The sequence below is a fragment of the Amblyomma mixtum genome, chromosome 5 (assembly GCF_055824585.1).
Source record: "Amblyomma mixtum isolate Tamu chromosome 5, ASM5582458v1, whole genome shotgun sequence".
Taxonomy (NCBI): Eukaryota; Metazoa; Arthropoda; class Arachnida; order Ixodida; family Ixodidae; genus Amblyomma; species Amblyomma mixtum.
This window is the reverse complement of record NC_143016.1, coordinates 130264234-130290073: the sequence shown is the minus strand read 5'-3', so window position 1 is coordinate 130290073 and position 25840 is coordinate 130264234. Positions and strand designations below refer to the sequence as shown.

At 49.6% G+C, this 25840-nt stretch overlaps 2 pseudogenes across 1 annotated transcript in view; one reads left to right on the top strand and one right to left on the bottom strand.

Annotated features, from left to right (window-relative positions):
* LOC149343714 (potassium/sodium hyperpolarization-activated cyclic nucleotide-gated channel 1-like) overlaps window positions 1-25840 on the bottom strand; it is a 64578-nt pseudogene that overhangs the window by 6251 nt on the left and 32487 nt on the right. The window contains exons 7-8 of the transcript XR_016283325.1: window positions 22176-22316; window positions 49-292 (exon numbers count right to left, since the gene is read on the bottom strand). The product of XR_016283325.1 is annotated as a potassium/sodium hyperpolarization-activated cyclic nucleotide-gated channel 1-like (transcript). The remainder of the gene's footprint in view (window positions 1-48; window positions 293-22175; window positions 22317-25840) is intronic.
* Window positions 16354-19321, top strand: LOC149343715 (lysosomal cobalamin transporter ABCD4 pseudogene; annotated as a pseudogene).

The following is a 25840-nucleotide window of genomic DNA, read 5'->3' as shown; positions in this document are numbered from 1 at the left end:
TTCTGCTCCCCGTGACATGATTTTCCCGTCGTACTAGGCTACACTCACGGCCGAAGTAGTTCCCCTCGGTGAGCGTGTCCAGTAGCTCTTCCTTCTCACTGATCACGTTGGCGACACCTGAGCGGATGAAGTACACCTTTCGGCCCATGGCTCCGCGGCGCGCGATCACATCGCGCGGCTGGTAGAACTCGGCGTTGAGCCGCTCCGCGATGGCCGTGGTGAAGTCCGGGTCCACGTCCGCGAAGAACGGCACACGCGTCAGCGTCGCCGTGTAGTTGTGCCGAAGCACTTGCTGTGCAATGCGCCGTCTTCATTACATACTGGCTTACGAACAAAATCGTACGGCAAATAATACCGGAGAGATTGCGCGCTCATGTCTGACCGCTTTTCTTTCTGATTGGTGTTTCCTCAGTACCGCTGTCGAGAAATATACAATTGCTGTGCAGCTGCTGTAGACGTTTTCCAGCATATTTAATAGGCGTTTCTTCATTCCCTACTCACGTAATTTCTACATGACTGATATATTGTTTCAACTGAATACAATACTTCTTGCAAACAGCGAAGGCTATGATCATCACTATCAACCTGACTGCACCCACTACAGGGCAAAGGCCTCTCCATACCTTTCCAATTAATCATGTCCTTTGCCACCTGCGGCCACAGTATCCCCGCAAACTTCTTGATCTCATCCGCCCACCTAACTTTGTCCCCCTCTCTGCTATGCGTGCCGTCTCTTGGAATCCATTCCGTTGCTCTTAAGGACCATCGATTATCCTTCGATGCCAGGTTCGGTTCAATCATGTCGAAGGTTGTGGCCAGTACTTCACAAGGCTGGCCAAATCCTGTTCTAGTGTCGTTGTCGGCTCTGGTCACCAAGATCAGACCGCACCCCGAGACTGGCTATATGCAATTCCATCGACACGCGAAGTTTTCATGATAGCTATAAAAAAAATCAGCAATGAGCAGTGCACGAAACCTTTTTCGCAAGCAGATTATACGAGAAGATGAGATGGATACATGGCAAGGGGATTATTTATGTCGTCGATGATCAAATTACCTAAAGCTCATTAATAATCCTTACGCAATGCTATTGTAGTGGACCCACAACTATATCGGAAATTTTTAAGCTGTTGTAATCCAACCCTGTTTCATATCTCGTACCTCGTTCACGTTTCGATATATCCGCGCCTCCAGATTTTTAACGCAATCCATCTCATTACGCAAGCAGTGCCGTAAATAACGCAAAACCCTGTTCTGTTGTGACGCAGCTATTTTGGTGCGTTTCGTGCGGCAACTGAACATAGAAACAGGTGAAGCTGCTAACTTTCCCCTTTCACTATCTGTTCGCGAAGTCGGAGAAACGGCACACGCAGCAGCTGCATCAAACAGCTGCGCCGATCGTCACTGTCTTGCATGTGTAAATACACGCAGTCAGTTTCAAACCTGGAGGCGGATATCCTAAACATTGGCGAGCTATGAATGTCCTGTGAAATGGAATGCTTTGGGGATGCTATCACGATAAGGCTTGCAGCGGAAACATGTACGCTAACTGCACTGGCTAGAAGGCTCAACTGATTTTACTTAATTGAAAGATTACCGACGACTGTCACCTCACTCTGTATAGGCATAGTCGTATAACCTACGTGCCGAAACGAATTTCATGCACTATTTACTGATTTATTTCTTTTAGAGCAAAGCTTGAATGCCTAATGTTGAACACCCGGAATTTAGCAGCCAAGTCGTAGCTCTTATGCTCAGAGCTTGTGTTAACAGGCAAGGGATGGTCTCATGTGGACAGCGTACTAGACAGAGCACAAACGCTTGTCGTCTTCGGAAGGCTTCGTTAACATAAAGGCTACAGTAGAGACGCACGTCCTCAAATAGCTCCTTTTCCACTCATAGTAACTGCTTTAAGTACCTCTGTTTAGCCGCAGAATCTCAATGCATGGGATGATCTTACTAATGCAGTAGTTTTCTAGATTCCCTAAATTTTCCGCAACTCGGCCAGTAGCGTTTGGAGCGACTGTTGTTCCTTTTTTCCTCTTAGAGACAAGCTGCGGTGCCTCAGTGGCTTTGGCGTTGGGTTGCAAGGTCTCGGGTTCGATCGGTGCCGTGGCGGTCGTATTTCGATGGAGGCGGGATACAAAAAAAATGGCAGTGGCTTAGCTCTGGTTAAGCCTGGATATACAAGCGAAAAGCTGCAGTTATGCTTTGTTTGACGTCATGGCTGTCGCACTTCGCGCACAAGGCACTGGGAGCACCACGGTAGCGGTGTAGATTTTGAGCCAACTCCCTCGCTACCACTCTGGGTCTTCTTCCTTCCATGGCGAATGTCTGCGTCTCTTCTACGGCCGCCGCCGCCGCTCACACGTGCGTTCTCACAACGCCTTGCGAAAGAACCTTCTCTTGGGACGGCGGCAGAGACCGCGCAGCAGCGGCAAGGGGTAAACCGGTGGCGAGGAGAAGTGGCGATGGAGCGCGCGCCGCGGCGCGTATGTCCGCCGCCGCCGCTCGGGCGTTATCGCATCGTGGTGAATACAAGGGGGGGTACTGCGCACAAAAAGACAAGGACAAGAAGATAACACAACAAGCGCAGACTCGCGACTAACTTTATTTGAAAACACGATACTCCTTTTATAGTTTCAAACTGTCACATCACACACATGTGGAAACCAAAAACCTTTCTTCATTCTGATACAGTTTGATAGACGGGTCACTTACGCAATCTTTATCCTTCAGTTTGATACAGAACGCCTCCGCCAACTCACGCGCCACCTGGTCACGGCTCCTCCTCAAAACTTTTGTATCTGTCAGCAAAGGCAGGCAAGGGTTATTGCGCGTAGCATCCGGGCATGCGCCACAGTGCAGGGGTAAATTCGACCCTGTCCCTGATTTCATGGAAAGCTGGTGCTCTCTTAAGCGCTCATTCAGACATCGGCCTGTCTGGCCGATGTATACCCTGCCACAGGTGAGGGGAATCTGGTATACCACACCCGTCTGGCACCTGACAAATCGAGTGGCATGACGCTTCTCGCAGTCCGCTTTCCTCTTCCCTCCGGACATGACCTGAGGGCACAATGAGGCCAACTTGCATGGGGCGGTAAAAACTACCGGCACGCCGTAGCTTTTCGCCACGTTCTTCAAGTTGTGGGAAATTCTGTGAATATACGGTAGAACCGCTGGCCTCATTTCCTTAGAACGGCCACTATCCCGGCACGTCCTATCTTTCAGTTTGCGCAGAAGCTTCTCTGCCACTGCAACAATGATTGAAGCAGGAAAACCAGCCTTCGTCATCCTAATTACCTGATTATTGAGGCTCTCGTGCACCAGGTGAGCGCAAGACTTAGACAAGGCGCCCTGCAGGCAATACGTTCCGATAGCCCGTTTGACTGTCTTGGAATGTTGCCGTTCAGGTCAGCACATTCCAAGACAGTCAAACGGGCTATCGGAACGTATTGCCTGCAGGGCGCCTTGTCTAAGTCTTGCGCTCACCTGGTGCACGAGAGCCTCAATAATCAGGTAATTAGGATGACGAAGGCTGGTTTTCCTGCTTCAATCATTGTTGCAGTGGCAGAGAAGCTTCTGCGCAAACTGAAAGATAGGACGTGCCGGGATAGTGGCCGTTCTAAGGAAATGAGGCCAGCGGTTCTACCGTATATTCACAGAATTTCCCACAACTTGAAGAACGTGGCGAAAAGCTACGGCGTGCCGGTAGTTTTTACCGCCCCATGCAAGTTGGCCTCATTGTGCCCTCAGGTCATGTCCGGAGGGAAGAGGAAAGCGGACTGCGAGAAGCGTCATGCCACTCGATTTGTCAGGTGCCAGACGGGTGTGGTATACCAGATTCCCCTCACCTGTGGCAGGGTATACATCGGCCAGACAGGCCGATGTCTGAATGAGCGCTTAAGAGAGCACCAGCTTTCCATGAAATCAGGGACAGGGTCGAATTTACCCCTGCACTGTGGCGCATGCCCGGATGCTACGCGCAATAACCCTTGCCTGCCTTTGCTGACAGATACAAAAGTTTTGAGGAGGAGCCGTGACCAGGTGGCGCGTGAGTTGGCGGAGGCGTTCTGTATCAAACTGAAGGATAAAGATTGCGTAAGTGACCCGTCTATCAAACTGTATCAGAATGAAGAAAGGTTTTTGGTTTCCACATGTGTGTGATGTGACAGTTTGAAACTATAAAAGGAGTATCGTGTTTTCAAATAAAGTTAGTCGCGAGTCTGCGCTTGTAGTGTTATCTTCTTGTCCTTGTCTTTTTGTGCGCAGTACCCCCCCTTGTATTCACCATGATTGACCGACTAGCCCAACAACGTACGCTCTTAAATTATCGCATCGCCTTGCGATAACGCGATAAGAACCGCTAGCAGCGGCGAAGGGTAAACAGGTGGCGAGGAGGAGAAGGGAGGGGGTGGCGAGGATGAGGAAGGGCGCGCCGCGGCGGCGCCCAGGGGTGGCCCACGCGAAGCGCGGTGTTGACGAGCCTAGTGAAGCTTTTCGCTTCAAAAGGCCCCTGCCCTGCACTGTGCACGGCCGGTCTCGAGGGGGGCGCGCGCTCTTTCCTATGGCCTTCGCATTCGCCGCGGAAGCAATGCGAGTTTTTCTCCGGAAGTTACGCCGTCCGCCGCCGCCAGGGGCGCGACGACCCCACCGCTCGCTAGGGTGCCTAGCTCGCGACCCTCGCCTGCTTCTGCGGCGGCGGCCGGTGATCGCGTGGTTTCGTGCTGTTTTCCGCTGCTTCTCGGTGAACGATTCACCGGAACGAAAAGAAACAGAAAGCAAATGCTCTATCTGCATCGCAGCCAACAAGTTCACACGTAAAAGGAGCTTTTATAGCAAAATTCGGACGTTAGTATAAAAACGCGTCCTCCGAGGCCCGGAATGAACCCGCGTCGTCTGGCTCAGAGCTGAGCACTTTAACCACTGAGCCATCGCGGCGGATTCATACAGGCGTCATTAGGCCCAGACAACAGCATCAGCGACGCCCTGCCAGAAACCTATACGTGCGTCTGGTACGTCTGGAGCACAGCATCATCCATCATTCCTGGGCCCATAAACCTCGCGTTTCGAAAGCAATTGCGGCCAGTTTTATTCGCACGGCCTCAATCATTTTCACGGAGGCGAACAGAGAGATCCGAACCAGTACATTGGCGCCTGGTCGGTCAGTTGCAGTCAACATGCGGTAGATGACGCACCGCCGATAGGCCAGATTCAAAGTGTGAATGATGCCCATGTAGGCTGCAGCTACATCTTCCACGCAAAGCCGATTGGGCAAGCGATGCCATGCCGCGAGACTGGCTGAGCCATCGAGGCCCATCACATGACTCTAATTCAAACTGCAGATCGCTGCCATTTGTTTTTTTATAAGGGGTATCATGGGGCTGGGAGACACTCTGACCGTCTCGACTATTTCTTTAACTCAACGAGCCACGCCGCCGCCCGCAGGGTTTTACTCCAGAGTATCGTGTGCATTCCGCGAAGCCGTTAACGCACTGTTAAAGCACGAACAGATGCAAGAAAACAGCGCAAAGACAAACACGCAACCAGGACCGCTCTAGCCACACTCGCCCTTTCACTATTCGTCTGCGGGACATCTGATCCTTGTTGCGCGGTTGTCCAGTAGGAATCGACAGCAGCCATGGCATAAGGTCTGCTTCTTTAATATCTCAGAAATTTCTCAGAATACTTATTGTTAACTGCAGCAAGAAAGTCACCGACAGGAACGAGAAGCCAGCTAATTATATGTGCATAAACCGTCAAGGAAGTTTTTCAGACTGTGAACTTTCCTACCGCCGGTCGTACTTATGTGGATATATTGCAGCTACAGTTTCAAAACACGTTCGGAACGTGTTTGAGAAGAATGATTTTTTCTTTTTATTGCGCTCTTCTCACTTCTACAGCGTTGTTCGTGCCTGCTTCTTTGATGGGAAGTTGTTGGTCAATCTACTAAACCAACTAAACCTGTAATAGATGTGAGCAATTCGCGAGACTAGATATGTACAGTATTTCAGCCAACTGATATGTTTTGAATGTATACATATAATTATTTAGTTTATTGGGGTTTAACGTCCCAAAGCGACTGAGGCTATGAGAGACGCGTATACATATAAAGTTATGGATATGAACGCTCTGCATTGGGCAACTTGCATTTAGCTGTGAATAAAATTGTTTTCTTTTCTCTGAACCCATGCAGCATCGTGATTTCTTGCTAAAGCCGTTTCCTGCAAAACGAAAACAGCAGCGCTTGAGATTTCATGAGCTAAATTTACGCTTCGGAAAACTTAGGAACCGGTGACGCAAACGCTTCAGGTCACTTATAAATATGCACACTGGTTAATATCTGTCAGTAGGCGAACTGATGAGGCTGATGAAGATTTGTTTTTGTGCAAACTTTAGGGGCAAGAAGTGATGACGTCAGTTTAACCGACCATGCGGTCATACTGAAGGAGAGCGCGCGCTGCCGCGTGGTAATTATTCCGTTGTTTTATAAATCTCAGATGTCAAATCGAAGAGGCTGATTGCACGGTCTTTGAATAATGCATAGGGGTGAAATATCAGGACCTGACGGTTACCGCTCACGCGGGAAAGACTTGGAGCGGGCGCGCGTTCTCCTTTCTCGTGAACGGCGGAAACAGCGGCGGAGCGGTGAGGCAGTGGCGACCTCACCGCGGTGCGGTGGGAGGTGGAAACAGACCCCATTGCGAAGGCCGTAAGAAAAAAACGGCTGTGGCTCAACTTGGTTAAGCCGGGAAATCGCGAAAGCAATACCCATGGCTACGCCCTCGCTCACATGATAGTCGTGCTGTTGTGGTGCTTGTGTGAAACTTGTTGAATACCTTGGTGCTGCTGCGGTGATCACTTGGCTATTCTATGTACAACTAGTGGTGAAACTATAATCGCTGCGGCTGTGAGGATATACTGGGTTGCTGGTGATGTTAATGCAGACTGTAGAACTGCTGTTCCTGCACTGGCTACAACGGCATGCTTGGCACTCATGGTAAGTGTCCTGGGCTCGTCGCAGTCGTTTAGTCAAGTTCCAACGTTCGTCACTGCTAAGACTACAGCTGGCTCCATCTTCACTGTCGACAACACTGAGTGAATCAGTCCCATCATCCACTGAAGAGCTCGCACGTTCTCGCCGAGCCGCATACTGGGCACGTCGCTTAGCGAGTCTTGTTTCACGCTCTTCCTCTGTCTTTGTAACTCGCCGCTCCCTTTTACGCGCAGTACGACGAGCCTCCCTAGTGGTAGGCGGCATCGCAGCGAAGCAATGTTAAGGCGCTGGTGGTTGGCACAGCTACTGCTTTCTAGCGACGTGAGTCGAGCCTCTTCAGCGTAACGCCAAAATCGCGCTCCTAGCGGAGAGCGCAGGAGTTAGGCGCCCGTGGTCGTGGCCGCCGCGATTTGCTCCGGTGCTGCCACCGGTGGGAATTGTGCGACCCAGGTTGCTCTTACCGAGCAACCTCTCAAGACAAATCGTTAATTTAGCTGCCACCTGCCACGGTTGGCCGTTTGCTCACAATCTGGTGGGCACATTGTGATGACGCTGCAATGTCACGTGACTGATAGGTGGCCCACCTATGTTGCTTCTTTGGGGATTTTTTGGTGGATTTTTCGCTCACGGTCAACAATGCCGACTCCAAAGAAGACGTCAGCTTTTCTGTGGCGCGGTCTGCTTAACGCAGTCGCGTTCGAACAATTCTCCGAAGAATATTGCGCGAAGCCATAATCGGTTTGGTTTTTGGTTTCACGGGGCTTAACGTCCCGAAGCAACTCAGGCTATGAGGGATGCCCTAGTGGAGGGCTCCGGAATAATTTCATTAAAGTGCACTGACATCGCACAGTACAAGGGCCTCTAGCATTTCGCCTCCATCGAAATGCGACCGCCAGAGCCGGGATCGAACCCGCGTCTTTCGGGTCAGCCGGCCGAGCGCCATAACCACTGAGCCACCGCGGCGGCTGAAACCTTTTTCTTCGTATCGCCTTTCTGCGGTGTCTGCAGGTGAAACAGTTACTGGGCTGTTTACTTTCCATATATATATTTTTTTCATTGCTATGCCATTAATATTTTCTTGTCTTCCTTTCCTGACATCGGCCTCATGCGAACAATATATATTCTTCCCCCGCTGGAAATGGTTTCGGGCGCTGCAGGTGTTTTCATTAAATAAATAAATAATGGCCTGGCTTAGCGTATGGTTAAGCCTAGGATGCGAAGCATACCGCCGGCGGAGGCTGCGCGTCCGCAAGCGAGCGCACGAGTTGAGCCCCAGCTTTCACAGCTGTTGTGACGTCATATCACGTGGTGCGCCGATGTAGGTCAAGAGGTAGCTACGCGGCCGCGCGCGGCGCAGCAAGGAAGAGCTCGGTTGTGCGGCTAGTATGCTTCGCATAATAACTCCAATTATTAAATTCCCTCGGCGCTCCTTTGAAACAACTGATGGTATTTGCAATCGACATGAGATTACCATACGTGCCATGGCACTGGTTATTGCGGGACCTCTGTAGCCAGAGTGGGCAAACAATTCAATTTGACACACGCCATCTCACTACTTCCTGTGCCCAACCTTCTTTACCAGCCACTTTTGCGCTGCCGTTCTTAAGACACGCTCGCCTTGTAACCCAAAATGTAGCGCCATGAACAAAGTATGCCTGTACTCCTGCCACGGTAGAATGGCCTGAGCAATTTTAAACTCATTTCCATTACTTTACGTTTGAATGTACAGTGGAGAGTGGGTAGACAATAAGCATTAGTGCACAATTTAAACAACAAACGAAGCGTAGCAGCAAATGGCAACTCCTGATTACTAAGCACATTTATATCACGCGTTATCGTAAACGGAAGCAATGTCGGAGGGACGGCGATTCCAATCATATTCGGTTCGAAGTAAAAAAAAAGGAAGCTTTTAGTATAACACGGCTCAACACCAATTTTAAAGGGGTGATCAATACGGTCAGGAATACAGCTGGGAAAGAATGAATACATCACGGAGAGTCGGGTGTTAGTAAATCTATGAAAAAAAAAGTTCAAGCGAAAATTTTTTCGGTTGGAGGCTAATGACGAAAAGCAAAATATCCGATTTCATAGAAGTTCTACTGGCAGTATGGTTATAACGGGAAAAGATGAAGCAAGCAGAGTGATCCTCTGTCATTTCAATTAATGAAACTCTTAGTGCATGGACCCCACAATGGAGTGGCGTATTTTAATTTAGACCGAGTGAGTGTTTTATATAACAAGAGCTTTAATGAAGGAGCTGCTGAAAAGTTACGACGTAAGTAAACTAACTTGCGATCATCGTTGCTAATTATCTTTTCAACATTCAAAGACCAGCATAAATTAGATGTGATATGAATCCATATAAAGTTACAGGATATTTATAAACCTTTTTATTGTTATTGCATGGTTTTACATTGCATGTTTTTATAACGGAGTTACCCCTGAACTCAGTACAGGAGTTGTCTGAAGGGGTCATTAAATTAGAAAAAGTTAATATGCGAGAGGTGATCCTTCGAGGTGCGAAATTAGTCAAAAAAAAGAGCAAACAGGAACTAAGTGCAATAAAAACAATAATGCGTCCAATTTGGTACAGCTTTTGTTATTCTGCTCAGGGTCTAAGTGTTCTGATTTCTTGTTTGTATGAATGAAACGACATATCTGACGTAACAGTTTCTGGTAACTTATTCCATAGCTTTGTAGAAGAAATGAACACGAGAATAATTCGTACTTGTTTCGAATGGATGCACCGGCTAGCGAGTTCGATTAAATTGATCGGAGTGCAAGTGTTCCTGGGTGATTTGTGAGCGTTATCGAGGAATGGCTTACAATGCGATTAATCAGTTCATAAGACTATCACATGGTAATTAATGCGCAACGTTAGAGGATGAATACTTAGCAGTGCGTATGTAAAAAAATAATTGCGCGCAGTACTGTGTTTTCAGCCACTTGAACTGGATTGGAGCGTAGTGGGACAAGTTAGACCGTAAACTGTGACTATGTAGGCGATGTGAGAGTGTATAAAGGCATGGTATAATATTACTAGCGTGCTAAATGGTATAAGTATCGGAGCTCGAATAGGGAAAATTTCCACGTAAATTTTAACAGTGATGTCATGAATGTGCGCGTGTCATGACAGCCGGAACAACGTATAAGCTAAGAATTTTTATTATCATAACACTTTGTAATACTGTGTCATTAAACCTAACATAGTTTTGTAATAAGGGAGTAATTACTCATTTACGTCCACCCAAGCGCAGCCACACGGCTACACAGGAAAGCTGTGCAGCTTTCTCTGAAACTTCGCAGTTAAAGAAAAATTCGTCCTGGTCCGGGGTTTGAACCCGGGACCAAAGCTTCACCGGAGCAGTCGCTCTACCAATTGAGCTAACCGGGACGGCAAGCTTATGGTAGGGCGAGAGCGAATTGATCAATAGCTCGAAGTGGGAACAGTGCTGACGAAATATTTAGGGGAATCCCCAAAGGTGGAGTAGATTTGTAATAAGGGAGTAATTACTCATTGACGTCCACCCAAGCGCAGCCATACGGCTACAAAGGAAAGCTATACAGCTTTCTCTGAAACTTCGCAGTTAAAGAAAAATTCGTCCTGGTCCGGGGTTCTAACCCGGGGCCACCGCTTCACCGGAGCAGTCGCTCTACCAATTGAGCTAACCGGGACGGCAAGCTTATGGTAGGGCGAGAGCGAATTGATCAATAGCTCGAAGTGGGAACAGTCTACTCCACCACAGTCTACTCCAGTCTACAAATCTACTCCACCTTGGGGGATTCCCCTAAACATTTCGTCAACACTGTTCCCACTTCGAGCTATTGATCAATTCGCTCTCGCCCTACCACAAGCTTGCCGTCCCGGTTAGCTCAATTGGTAGAGCGACTGCTCCGGTGAAGCGGAGGTCCCGGGTTCGAACCCCGGACCAGGACGAATTTTTCTTTAACTGCGAAGTTTCAGAGAAAGCTGTATAGCTTTGATTTGTAGCCGTATGGCTGCGCTTGGGTGGACGTCAATGAGTAATTACTCCCTTTTTACAAATCTACTCCACCTTGCTGGATTCCCCTAAACATTTCGTCAACATAGTTTTGTTTGTTAATCTTGTCTTCTTTAAAGCAAAGACTATATAGTTGGTTTTAGAAATGTTCGCAGAAAATTAGAAAGATTCCGAGATAAATTTAAAGCTGTGTTTGCCTTACAATACAATTTTTCTTCGTTATCTGCCTCTCAAATATGTTAGATTTATATGCATAAAGAACCCACTCATCAGATATGTAGGACAGAGTATCAATAATGTGTTTTAAAGATAGCAACGGGCCGAGAACAGGAACCTGCGGAACTTCAGTGCATGTTGTTAATCGCGAAGATACGAATTCATTAGCGGTTACGCATTGTTCACGATTGTACAGGTAAGTTCTCAGTAGTTCTGACGGAGTTCCTAGAATTGCATTGTTGTCAAGTCCCGATAATAAAAAAAAATGTGGTTTAATAAGCGAATGTTCTTGTTAAATCAATAAAAATGTGCACTGAGTTGTTTTGCCTTTATATTGTGTTTTATATTTTCAACATTGTTCAGCAAAGCCGGTTCGGTTGACTTTTCTTTCCTATGTCCATATTGCTCTTTCGCGTATTAACTACATCGACTGAAAAAATTCTTATACAGAAAACAATGCCTTCACAGGTTGTGGGAATCCTGGCTTTCCGCCGTCGCCTTTGCGCGGCTCTGCCGGCCTCCCGCGTTGTTTCTCCTCTTTCCCTTGCTCCCGCCTCAGGCGGTGGAGAGGCGGCTGGGTGACTAATCACTGTCATTTAGCCACAGCTCCGCCCCGGCTCCCCAAGGGCCTTTGCCATTGGCGCCTTTTGGCGGGAATTCGGGACCCGCTTTGGGCGGCCGCGCGCCGCGCGACCGTCCGAGCGGGGCCCAGAGAGAGAGATCCCTCTGAGACAGCGTAAGGTGCGTACGCTACTGTTTTGTCCCTGCCGGCCTTTGCCGCTCGGACCAGTGCATATACTCGAGCTCGCCCGCACGTGTCCTCTGACCTGCAGCGGCTCGAGCCTGTCCAGAGGGGTCCAGCGACCTCCGACAGGCGTACCTTGCGTTGATTGCCCACTCTCTCTCGCAACCGGCCCAACGGTCGACACGAGAGAGAGATTACAGCACTGCCGCGGGGACATTCTCCTGCAGCGGCGTGCTAGCGGCGCGCATTACTCTGGTCGCTTCGTACGCGCAGCGGAGCCTTGCTCCTCGCGCGCCCCCGGGACGGGGTGACTACTTAGTGTTTGTGTATCTGCTGAAGGACGACGTGAATAAACGTCTCCTTGGTGAACTTGGAGGCCTATTTCTTTGCGGCGAATCGCTCTCCTCCCAGCGGAGGTTGAGTGCACCGCATCGGTGTCCCAGTGGTGTGTGGTGACGGCTGATCGGGGCCCTTGGCTCGCGCGAAGCTCGAACCCGCGGTGGTTGGTGGCCTGTGTCCACGTAGAAACCCACAAGGTATACGAGGTCTGTTAGAAAAGTATCCGACCTTTGGCCGTAGAAAAAAAACTTGAAAAACTGGAGCGTTCCAAACCTCGTCACCTTCAAAGTAGTCTACTTGGGACTCCACACACTTCTCCCAGCGGTGCTGCCATTTTGGGAAGTATTCCGAAAAGGCCCCTTTCGGAATGGAGTTTAGCTCAGCTGTCGTTGCAGCCATAATGTTCTTCCTTGTCTGGAATTGCGCTCTTTTCAATGGCCTTTGGTTTTTGGGAACCAGCCAGAAATCGCAGGGGCCATATCAGGAGAGTAAGGAGTCTGTTGAACTACAGGAGTCTGGTTTTTCGCCAAAAAAGTCTTAATCAAGTGCGAGGCATGTGCAGGAGCATTGTCGTGATGGATGCGCCACTTTCCTGTTGTCCTCAACTCCGGTCTCTTGCGCCGCACAGCATCACGTAGGCAGCAAAGGACATCCCTGTAGCACTCTTTGGTCATTGTTTGACCCATTGGAGTGCGTACTCGTAGTGTGCCACACAGAGGGAGTCAAAAAAAGCAGTCAGCATCACTATCACATTGCTGCGCACTTGGCGGGCCTTCTGAAGTATTGGTGACGTGGAATGCTTCCACTGTGACGACTGGGATCTGGTTTCCGGGTCGTACCTGTACACCCAAGACTCGTCACCAGTTATTATGATGTTGATGAAGTCGGGGTCACTGTTTGCGGAATCCAGCATGTCCTGTGAGACTTCAACACGAAGCTGCTTTTGCTCCACCGTGAGCAGCTTCGGCACGAATTTCGCCGCAACTCTCTCCATGGCCAAATCTTCGGTGATAATGGAATGTGCGGAAAAATTGCTCATGTCCACCTCTTCCTCAATTTCTCGGATAGTCACGCGACGGTCCCGCATCACTACAGCGTTCAGTTCGGCAATGACCTGGTCATTTCGGCATGTTGATGGCCGATTGGAGCGTGGCTCGCTCTCCACCGATGTGCGGCCATCTTTAAATCAATTGTACCACTGCTTAATCTGTGTGCTGCTCATAGCATCGTCACCGAAAGCCGTCTGAATATTCCGAATGGTTTCCACTTGGCTGTCGCCCAGTTTATGGCAAAATTTGATGCAGTAGCGCTGCTCCTGTCACTCCGCCATTTTCCTTGCACTAAAAAACCGACGAGAGCACTGCGCACCGCCTCACTCAAATGCTGCGTCCCAGCGACTGACGCTATCGGCAGGCGGGAAAAAATTCGTGCATGTGCACGAAGGTTCAAGGTCACGTGATGCAAGCGCGCTTGTTTCATATCCATCAGGTGTTCGCAAAAAAAAAAATGAAGTCGGATACTTTTCTAACAGACCTCGTATTCGCCACAGGAGAAAGAATAAGTGTAGGATGGCTGTTTTTCACACCATTCCACTCCCTTTCTCGTACATAAGTATTATCTGTGAAACTGCTCATTTTGACGGAAAACAACCTGTGCTGAACATATCGTGAATGACTTGCGTTACTGGTTCGAAAATATTCGCGCTGAACTTCTTTAGAACGACTTCTAGGTTAGTTTATGGAGGGGTTTAACGTCCCAAAGCAACTCAGGCTATGAGGGACACCGTAGTGAAGGGCTCCGGAAATTTCGACCACCTGGGGGTCTTTAACGTGCACTGACATCGCACAGTACGCGGGCCTCTAGAATTTCGCCTGCATAGAAATTCAGCCCCCGCGGCAGGGATCGAACCGGCGTCTTTCGGGACAGCAGCCGAGCGCCGTAACCACTGAGCCACCGCGGCAACCAAAACGTCTTCCAATATTCAGATGCAGTATGTCATAGGTATCTGAATAGAATATTTATTTTATAAAAAAATAAACAAATAAAAAAGATAAATAAAGAATAAATCTGAATAGTGTGCGAACCTACGTATCTGAACAGATCGATATCTGAACAGATACCTGTTCAGTAGGTATCTATATAAGTAGGTACCTATAAAAGAGCGTAATTAAGCCTTTCATGCAATAACTTTCTCAGAAGCTTGCAATTACTAGAGCAATATATCGAATTGCGACGTTTGGAAAGCGGCTGCTAATTTAATGGTGTCAAAGTCAATATTGGCAGCAATACGCGGCGCCCACTGGCGCTGAGCTAGTCACGAGGACCTACGTGGTCTTCGCAATTTCCAACAAAAAGAAGCTTGTGCAATGAAATCCAAATACAATTGACGTCGTCGCATAGCAGGGCTTTTCAAGCGATAACGCCTCACAGTGAGGACAGAAGCAAAATGTTGAGAGGTACCGGCCGATACGTTAACGGTGCAATAAGATACGTCAGTGATTAATGACGCGATAACGACGAAGAAGATGAAGGCACTGTAGAGGTTCGATAAATGCGTGCCATGATTGCGCATAGTTTGCGTATCTACGATACGAAGTACAAGTGACTATACACCAACATGACTTCGAGCATTTCATGCCAGTTTCTGCACTTGGAGCCGAGGAACGCCGTAAAAAAGTACTATCAGGTTGCAGTTTTTGGCGGTTTGGCAAGAATCCATGTACGTGGTAATCCGTATATCCAACAGCCGCAGCGGTGGCTCAGTGGTTATAGTGCTCGGCTGCTGGCCCGAAAGACGCGGGTTCGATCCCGGCCGCGGCAGCTGAATTTCGATGGAGGCGAAATTCCAGAGGCCCGTGTACTGAGCGATGACAGTGCACGCTAAAGTACCCCAGGTGGTCGAAATTTCCGGAGCCCTTCACTACGGCGTCTCTCATAGCCTGAGTCGCTTTGGGACGTTAAACCCCAAAACCATATATGAAACGGCAAAGAACATAAAAAAAAACTAAAAACGTAAATATCGGAAACATTCTTGATGTTTTCATTCGCATTTGGTTGTCTCTACTCGTAAAATTTTTTCTAATTCCCCATAGTTGCACCGTTAAGTGAGGCGGCAGTATTTATAACGTAAGCGACAGCAAACATAGGTCGGCTTATACTCATGGCTTTTCACTATTCGTTCATTAGCCGGCCACTTTCAAAGAAAATGGAGTTCTTGTTAGACAGAAAAAAAGGGAAAGGTGAAAGGCAAGTGTCACCACCACCGTCCGTTTCCACAGGAACGGTGCAGTGACATCAAGGGAGATTTTTTTTTTTTAACAGAACCAAAAGCGGACGTTAAGCACCTGGTTAATAAAGTAACTTTTGTGTCTCTACCGCTAGTGTGCTTTCATCAGATCAGAAAAAACGAAAAAAAGACACTGCCTGTAAGTCCACCGCACTCAACGTCGTCACTGAACGCCAGAGTTTGAGCAGGGTGTTGCGAAAAAAAAAAGGGGGGTCTTTAAATTTGACTCCCTATTTCTAAGCAGTGAAACACCCTTTGCTCGACGAACAGTCACGAAAGGCCCTGCTATCGCGTTTTATCAAGAACAAAAACCTGATAAAGTTATCGTCAGTGCACCATTTTAGAATGTTTTCGAATAAAATCAGTTGGAAAAATGCGCTTAATTGCGCTTTTCATCCTCCAATTCCCATCCTCCACGTTTCTGCGGCATAGAGAACAATACAGACGCCTAAGATATTACTGCAGCTGCAGCCCTTCGGCGCGATTTTGAACGGACGAGGCTTATGAAGATAACAGTGCGACAGGCGCATACTGGAATTTCAAGCTCGAATGAAAAGGAGTCCAATCTGTTTCGTCGTACGCACATTTATGGAGCGAAAACTCAGCAACCTTGGTGCCTATGTGCAAAACTCGCGCCATCTGAGAGCGAGCCAATGCCCTTCTTACAAGCGCCCACAGATGTCGTCCCAGTCTTGCGCCGAGGCAGACGCGCTACTACATTTTTTATACATATATAGCCGTTTACGGCGCTTGTGCGCAACCCGCAGCGGAAAACAGGTTTCCTAGTCGACGGCGTGCTGCTTTCCGTACACATTGGCACGCGGTGCTCGCGTGTGCGTTTATTCGCTCACCCGGTATTCGCATTAGTCGCTGTGTGTTGCGCTGTCTCGGACTAATGCTTTAGCGGCAAAAGCTCGCTGCCTACGGATCGTTTCGCGCAAACAGCCATCCCGCCCACGCATGGGTGAACGCTGCAAGCGGAAGCGCCGCAGAGCGACATGGAGACCCTCAGCAACCGCAGAGTAAGCAGCTGCGCTCGGCTGACAGCATCGGTGCTCCCTGAAACAGGCCCACACGGCGGCGCACAGTGCGCCGCAGTTTCGCCGCGCTGTGCGGTGCAGACGTATCCGTCGCTCGGAAACAAAGGCGCCTGATAAGGTGATCGCTGTGGAAAGCGAGAGCGCATGCAGACAGCATACTGAGGATGGTTGGATCGCTGTTAACCTCGCGCGGCTTCTAAGCTGCGATAAGATATGCGCCGCCGAAAACAATCAAGTATGGTTCGCTGCCTCTCATTGTCCCCGTTGGAAGATAGCGCCGTCGCAAGTAGCACAGACTCGACTAATAGCGAAGCATTCCAGCTCCAGGCTCTGACTGCGCGCCGCCGTCGGCGTTCCATCACGATGTATAGCGTCGGCTTCAACACGCTTCTCGTGAGGCGCTTCGTGACGCTGTGCTCCCTGCTGTTCAGGGGCAAAAAAGCGGTGCTACTCCTCGCTGGTTTAATGTTCGTCGTCGTTACTTACGAGTTCGTCTCGTACCAGGTGGGCCTCATCAGCAGCCGCTACTATACGGTGCTCCAGGACAAGGACTTGCATGGCTTCTGGATCCAAACTGCCCTCGGCCTCAGCCTTGTGTTCGCCATATCCAAGACTAGGGCCCTGCGGACCTTCCTCGCATCCACCGCCGGCGTGCACTGGCGCAAGCTCATCACCGCAGATCTGCACGGACTCTACTTTGCAGGAAAGAACCACTACGACGTGAACGTCGTGGAAGGCGGAGAACTGGACAATGCCGACCAGCGTATGACGCAGGACGTTGACCGCTTCTGCAGGACGCTGGCCGAGACGCTGCCGCCGGCGCTGATTGCTCCCTTCACGGCGGGTTACTACAACTACCAGGCGTACGTGGCCACCGGCTGGATAGGCCCGGTGTCCACGATCGTTTTCTTCCTCGTGTTCACCGTCATCAACAAATTCCTGATGGCACCGGTCGTCCCCCGCGTATACCAGCAACAGAAGCAAGAGGGCCAGTTCAGGCACGCCCATGCGCGCATCAGGGACAACTCCGAGTCGATCGCCTTCCTGGACGGCGAACCCGTGGAGCAGGAGAAGGCTGACGCCATCCTGAGCGACGTGGTCAAAGCTCAGCAGTCCGTTGTGAACAGGGAATTCCCCTTAAACTTCGGTATTCATCTCTTCGATTACACCGGCGCAATCCTGAGCTTGCTGGTCATTGCCGTGCCCATTTTCAACGGCGTCTACGACTCGCTGACGCCCGGTGAACTCTCGGGGCTCATAAGCAAAAATGCGTTCGTGTCTATCTACCTCATAAGCTGTTACAGTAGCCTAGTCGACCTGTCTGGCAGCGTGGCGGTTATCGCAGGAAACACACACAGGATCATGGCCCTCCGGGAGAAGCTACAGTCTCTTTGCGAAGAACTGCGTGATACGAAGTGCGATGAAGCTAGCGTCCAAAAGGGTCCTGACGACAGCGACGACGACAGGCCGACGGTCGAACTCCAGGATGTGACGTACAGCTCGCCGCGTGACGGTGGCGTCCTAGTTGAGAAGTTGACGTGGATGTTGGACGACAAGCGAAAGGCGCTCATCACTGGCACGAGCGGAAGCGGCAAGACCACTCTGCTGAGAGTTATCAAGGGCCTGCGGAACGTCGACTCCGGATGTGTACGCGTGAGGAACGCTCACTCCCTGGCATTCTTTCCGCAGTCGCCGTGGCTGACGTCGGGCAGCCTCCGCGGGCAGATCCGTTACCCTTCGGACGAATGCCACGAAGGAATCGCTGACGAAGACGCTGAGGAAGCAGAGATGGTCGCGCTTCTGGAGCTCACGGGCCTGAAGCACCTCCTAGACAGCGCGAACAATTTGGACAGTGAAATGGACGCCGCGTGGTACGACACGCTGTCTCCGGGAGAGAGGCAGCGACTCAGCTGGGCTCGCCTGCTCTACCGACGACCAAAGCTCGCCTTGATGGACGAAGCGACCGCCGCTATTGACCCTGAGCTCGCGTCCACGTTATATGTCGAGTGTGAGAAACGAGGCATCAATGTAGCCGCCGTCAGCTACGAGCGCAAGATCGAAGGATGGGAGCCCGACATGGTGCTCCTACTGCGAGGAACGGACGGCTACTGGACAGTCTCGTAGAGACTGGTATCGGCTTCAAAACATGCTTGATGGTTCTGTCAGACGTTGATATGAAATGTGCATAACTTTTGTGTGCGACAAACTTGTGGCGCTCCTGACCAGATGCGGGGCAGGAGACGTGTGTGTCGTCCGGTAGTTTTTACCATATTCTGCCGAAATGCCCTCAACAGCTGTCCACTGACATTAATTTAATTCTAAAGCCATCTCTGGTACATCTAATACAACTCTTAAGTCCTTAAATTTGTAACGAAAGCCGCAAAAGTGATGACGGCATAATATCTGAACCTCTATAGCATGACGTGTGTTTCAATCTTGCCACAAAGTTTGAGTGGCCGTGTGTAGCCCCAGCACATAGTAAAATTGCGGCGCGCAGTATTCCTAACCTACAAAAATTTCCTGTCTAGCACTATCTGCGCAGTTGTCCAAAATTTTCTAGGTAACATCAATGCCTTTCAGAAATGTTCAGTTGTACTCGTACTTGGTCATTCCAACTGTCAAAGATTGTGCCTTTCACTCCATGGCTTAAAGCCACGGACGGAGGAGAGGTTTTAGGCTCCAGTTTCTAGGGAAGGACCTGGCATCTCCACGCGTTCCTTCGGCCCGTGACCAGAAAATGCGCAGTTCAAAAATGCAAGCACGCTTTGTCTCATTTGCTTTCAGTCAAGGAATCGAATAGACAGAGGTGAATGGAGGACTTCCACGCCGATAATTTCAGTTGCAGCACGCTTACTTCTTTCTCTGTGAGACGGTCCCGGACTCGTTTTCGTGATGGCTGTGATGCGGGCGCGGTGTTCATGACAAAATATACAGAAACTCAACAACCTTGAATATGACCTATGTGAGAAATCCCCCCTCCCTCCCTTTTACTGTACACTCTAAACACGAATATACTTACTTATGTGGGAGTCTATAAAGGGATTAAAATATCCTCTAGCGTACTCCCTTTTATAGAATAGAGATCGCTAGAGGATGCCTTACTCTCTTTTTACTTCTTTCTGTAGAGTGTAGGGAGACCCTGTTCCAAGAGAAGAGGAAGTGACTTCTTCCTTGAGTCAGTGGTGCACTGGTGTCATGTTACGTGACCCTGTGGAAATAACCTCAGTCTGCCTGTGATGATGTTCTCAAAATATATTTTCTTATGTAATTCCAAGCTGGTGTGTTTATTACTGTTGTCATGGGACGTGCTTCAATTATATGCGGTTTAAATGAAAATGACGAAAGTTCTGGAAACCTGCCGACTGCCTCGAAAACATGGCGCCCTGATTGCGGCGTACATTAAAGTAAATGCGTTCGCGGCTTTTTCATGCCCTTCCGTTACCCGCGGAGAGGAGTAAGAAGGTAACGAGAGAAGGATTAGGGCTGTACCGCTGCATTTTTGCGAACGTTGCGTACGATTCACTAGCATCATGCGCATGTCTGTCCGAATGCAGGCAATAGAAAGTTTCAGCCAAGCGCATATCTTTTTATTTTTGTCATGTCAATTCGTCTTTCGTTCACTAAAATTGCTCCTTACTTCCCGTTCCTTCTCATATGCGCAACCTATCACGAGCAAGCCGATGGCGACATAGTTCGGTACATGCGCAAAGCGCATGATGGAAAATTCTGGATGCTTTCGGGGAATAATCATGAGAGCCGGCCTCGTGGATCAATTCTTAACCCCAGACCCACATCATATCCAACACGTCCTGGTGTTCCGACGACGTTGGTTAACAAAGCGCAAATACGCGTGAGCAAAAAAAAAACCTTAAAATGAAACTACGCGTTCCCACCATTTCCGCCATCCATGCACACGTTAAGTGAATTACTATCATCTTTCTATCACCACCGAGGTCGCTGAGCGGGCGCAGCCGCAGATGAGCTAGACTCCCTTTGGCATTCAGATCTCCATTTCAATTTGTAACTGAAAAAGCGACCTGGAAACTTGTCTTCAGATTGGAATGTTCCTTTACATTCTCCGGTCCAGAGCGAAGAAAAATACCTCCTAAGCAGCCCTATCTGAAGAAGCCCGCATTACCATTAGCTGGCTTCTTGTGTGCCAACCGCCGTCACCGTAAGTAAAACGCGTGCAAAAACGCTATCAATGCCCCCAAAGCATCCTCGTAGCAGTGAAACGTTGTATCAAGTGGTGCTATTATAGGCCACCAAAACACTGGCCACAAGTAACCTTCGAAGACGTTCATTCAAGGTCCATATAATGGCATGAATAAACACATATAAATGACATATATGAAGTAAACATACTGCGTTAAGTGAATTACTAAACATATACTGAACATACTTCGAGGACGCAGTACTGCGTACTGCGTCCTCTTTAATGTAAAGGACTGGAAACATATACTGAACATACTTCGAGGACGCAGTACTGCGTACTGCGTCCTCTTTAATGTAAAGGACTGGAAACCATTTTCTTTTTTTTTTTTACAGAGCATTCAGTGATCGCTCAGAAAGGTAAAGCACTGAAACTATGAGCAATTAATGTTGAAAATAATAGATACGCGGCTGAACCGTTATTCACACATCGAAAGCAACGCAAATGCGAAGGGGAAGTCTGTCGGGTGAGTTAACATAGCACGGCTCGAACTGCTGTCACGCGCTCACATTCAATTTCAGTTGAAAGGGCGGAGGCTCGTTCGTGCGAATTGAAAAACATCCTGCGGTATGCAATTCACTTCACGATGGAACCGCAAAAACGCAATAAAGTGAGGCTGGGCAGCAGATAAGGTCGTCTATAAGCGCAGACGAAGCCCGACAAGTCCAACGGCCTTATCACTCAACTGCCGTTTAAAAGCGCCTGTCCGAGGGACACCGCGCTCGCGTAACGCCTTCTCTTCTGTGTGTGAGCGATGCACGCTTTCACGTAAGATAAGTCAATAACGGGAGGCTTTTATTGCACCGGCTAATCACTTGCCCGCGTAACCATACAAAATAAACATTGTCTACGAACTAGAAGTGAGAATTCATGTATAGGCCGCTTCGAACAGAAAAAAAAAAAACTTTCCGAATAAGTCTGTGGGCGTATTTTCTTTCCAGAAAAAAGGGCAGGCTTATACTGGTGGCGGTGATCTGCCAACCTGCACTAGTAGCGTCGTCTCATAGTTTGCAACAATAAGAGTGAACAAACTTCTCAAACCGGCTGCCTGGCATTTCAAATTTAAGCTAGGTGGCGGCCCTCACAGCGAATCAGTGCCCCTGTAGACGCACACACGGACACACACCACACACGATACGGTTGTATTAACACCGCGTAACCGAGTAGAAAATCCCATGGCTCATTCAGCATGACATGTCCTTTTCCTCCCGGCTAAACAGCCCAGACCCTGGTTTTAGTTGCCGGTCAGGGGCACAGAGCAGATTTCTTCTGAGGCGGCTAGGAACACGGAGCCGATCTCACCGTCACGTTACCATTAGCCCATGCGCGAGGACTCACCTCTCGCAGCGTGCCGGACAGCGAGGAGAGGATGTCCTTGTCGTTCAAGTACATCTGCTGTGCGTGCAGGTGCGACCGGATGCGCGCCTGCAGCCGCTCGGGAAGGTCGTAGTAGGCCATGAACTCCTCCACTTCTTGCATCTGCGTTGTAATGACGGTGAAGATGACGAGCAACGCGTACACGAGCGGTCGCAATTTTCGTTTCGTGCAGTTCAAGTACCATCGGGGGCAAAAGTAACAGACCCGTCCCCTCCAAGTTCCAACCCGTGCCACTCTGGGTATGGGCGCCACCTGACAAAACACTTCTAGTGTCGAGACCGGCGCAGTGGGCCCGTTTTGACACCAGAAGTGCTTGGTCCGCCCCTACGCAGAGTGGCACGGGTTGGAACTTGGAGGGGAGGGGTCTGTTACTTTTGCCCCCGATGGTACACTATAGTCTAAAAAGTAGAGGTTGCAAGAAATGAGTTGACCAGCTACTTTACTCTCTCCAGACGTTATTTACACATTTATAGCAACGTCAGCGGAAAGAAGTGCCATGTTCATTCCTCCTTTGACAGGGAGTGGAACTCCCTCCGCACCACCTCCTAGAGCAAAGGAGTGGGAGAATAATTATACCCCTCTCCTTTACCCCTCACCCTCGTTTATAATTCACTACAGTTATGGTCTCTTGCGGCTTGCATCTGTCGAAGAATTCTTGCAGTGCTGATTCAAGTGACGGTAAATAAGAAGACAGGAAGAAAGTGCTTTACAGGATTGTTCGAAAGTTCCCAGGCCCCAGCGTCTCCTTTTGAACAGTATAGTTAGTATAGTAGCAGTTTTTAGATATTCAGCTACTTGTTCATTCCGCACTTATGCCTGCTGGAAGTATTGTACCAGGTCAAAAAGAAAAATAACAAACGATCCTTAACTATAGAACTTGTGAAAAATGGCATTTCTCTTTCATTTCTGCAGTCTTGCCTAGCAAAATCGTGTATACATACTCTGCGGGATAGCTTTAACGCACAACGGTACGATTGTCAGAAGCAGGCTACCCAAATAATGTCATAGTTAAGTCATGTGTCAAGTTAATGAAATGGGCAAAAGGCCATTCATCTCCTACCAATAACAACTCAAAGAATTATGCTGTTATCCCTTGCATGCACCGGTTATCTCATGGGTCAAAGCACGTGGTGAAAAATGTCTCTGTAGCCCTTTCCGCTCCCTAAGGATAGGAATATTATGTCCGCTTGTACAAAGAAAGAGAACAAGTCGATCGCGAGCCCCGGTCCAGCAAGATTAAACACAGGGTGAAGTTCGTGCGATGTGAATCTGCTGTCGTGTACAAGATTCCCTTCCTGTGCGGACTTTACACACAGGCCAGACCGGGCGTTGTCTGAACGTCTGCCTTAGATAGCATAAAAACGACAGCTCATCGTTAGCGGCTGAGGACGGCCGCGAATGCAGAAATAGCCGCCCTGTCTTTGAGGAAGCCCAAGTCCCGTTTCGTCGCCAGCACCAACATACCAGAGAGGCGATAGAAGCATTTCACATCGCCTAGCATGGTAAAAGCGTCAACATGCCATCACTCTCGCCACCAAAAAAAGAACTAGCATATCTCCGGAGATTGATTTTTTTTAGAACAAGAACTGATAACTAATCTTTTTGTTGTCATGTCATTGTTGTTCCGTATTTAAGCAAATGCGTCGTTTGCGATAAACCAGTTGTGAGAACGGTGCATGTCCTGTGCCCTCTTTTTCGTTGCGCTTGTAGAGTTCGCGCCTACAAATTTCATAATCAACAGCCTCCAACTAGCTCAGCTTCCTATTCTGTTGGAGTATACGTTTATAGTGAACATGAAGCTACCGAGGCTCTCAGGGGTGATGATAAAACTTCCGCTCACCCTCCAGACACATAAAGACTTTGAGCTTCGACGTTCCCGCAAAAGCCACATAACCCGGCTCAAACACAAACCATATGTCCCGAGAACCTTTGACGAACCCTGGGCCTCAGCAAACGGTCTCGACAAGTATCACACGGCGAAGGCACGCACTTGCGTGCATAAGCTCGAACAGAAACTGTGTGATATTTGTTGCCCTTTCTGCGAAACAATTACAGCCACTAATCGAAAATACAGCCCTTCGGTAGCGTCATTCACAACGCGCGTGCGCGTGCGTGCGCGCGCGCACGCACGCACGCACGCACGCACGCACGCACGCACGCACGCACGCACGCACGCACGCACGCACGCACGCACGCGCACGCACACACACACACACACACACACACACACACACACAGATATATATGAGAAAAGCCAACAGCCACAGAAACTCTGTGGCTGTTGGCTTTTCTCATACTTATAACGAGCCCCTCATTCCCTTCCGCGCCGCCGCGGTGGCTCAGTGGCTATGGTGCTCGGCTGCTGGCCCGAAAGACGCGGGTTCGATCCCGGCCGCGGCGGCTGAATTTCTTTGGAGGAGAAATTCGAGGCCCGTGTACTGTGCGATGTCAGCGCATGTTAAAGAACCCCAGGTGGTCGATATTTCCGGAGCCCTCCACTACGGCGTCTCTGATAGCCTTAGTCGCTTTGGGACGTTAAACCCCATAAACCAAACCAAACCAAACCATTCCCTTCCCTTGTTTGCTATATATATATATATATATATTGTAGTGTAGCAGCCGTGCTCGCTCACTGTGGTGAACTGTAGTAGTGAAAGAAGACGACGATCCTGAGGTGTGACGCTCGCTCGCAGCCCGAACGCTAGGCCTGCACCTTTGCTGAACGTTGCAAAGCGACCTAGGTTCTGCTCAGCCACAACCCCATCCTACATTTGGTGGAGGCTGCTGTAAGTTCCCCCTCTCGTCCTCATCCTGGAGCTCCGTAGTCGCACCTTACCTTCGCCGCCAGTTATGCCTGAAGTCACCAGCCAGACAGCCCCCATCCCGTCGCCTACCATCCTGTGTTCTGGCGGGCTCCGGCAGCGAGATCCCAGCGTCTTCAGCGGTGCCGACGACCACGATGTTGACGACTGGTTGGCGACTTACGAGCGCGTCAGCGCACACAACAAGTGGGACGATGCCACCAAGCTTGGTAACGTACTATTCTATCTCAGCGACGTTGCCAACTTGTGGTTCCGCAACCACGAGGCCGACTTGCCTACCTGGTCGTCCTTTAAGACCAGCTTCTCGGAGGTATTCGGCCGCCCAGCTGTGCGCAAACTGCGCGCCGAACAACGCCTCCGCGCTCGCGCTCAGCACGCCACTGAATCCTTCACCAGTTACATAGAAGATGTTCTAGACCTGTGCAAGCGCATCAATCCATCGATGCCGGAGGCCGAGAAAATTAGCAACATCCTGAAGGGCATCTCCGACGACGCGTTCCAAATGTTGCTCGCCAGGAATCCGCAAACGGTGGTGGATGTCATTCAGCTTTGTCAGAGCTATGACGTCCTCAGGAAGCAGAGGAATTCTACTCGCCGTTCCGGAGTCCTCGACGAGTCCCTTCCTGCGCCGGCGGTCTGCAGTCTGGTCTCTGACTCGGCCTCCCTGCTTCCCCAGATCAAGGCCTTCATACGGGAAGAAGTGGCCCGCCAACTGTCCCTACTGCCTGTGTCTGGCGACCCTGCGTCACCCATAGATCCCACCCTTCGACGCACCATCCAAGAGCAGGTCGCCGACGCTTTGCC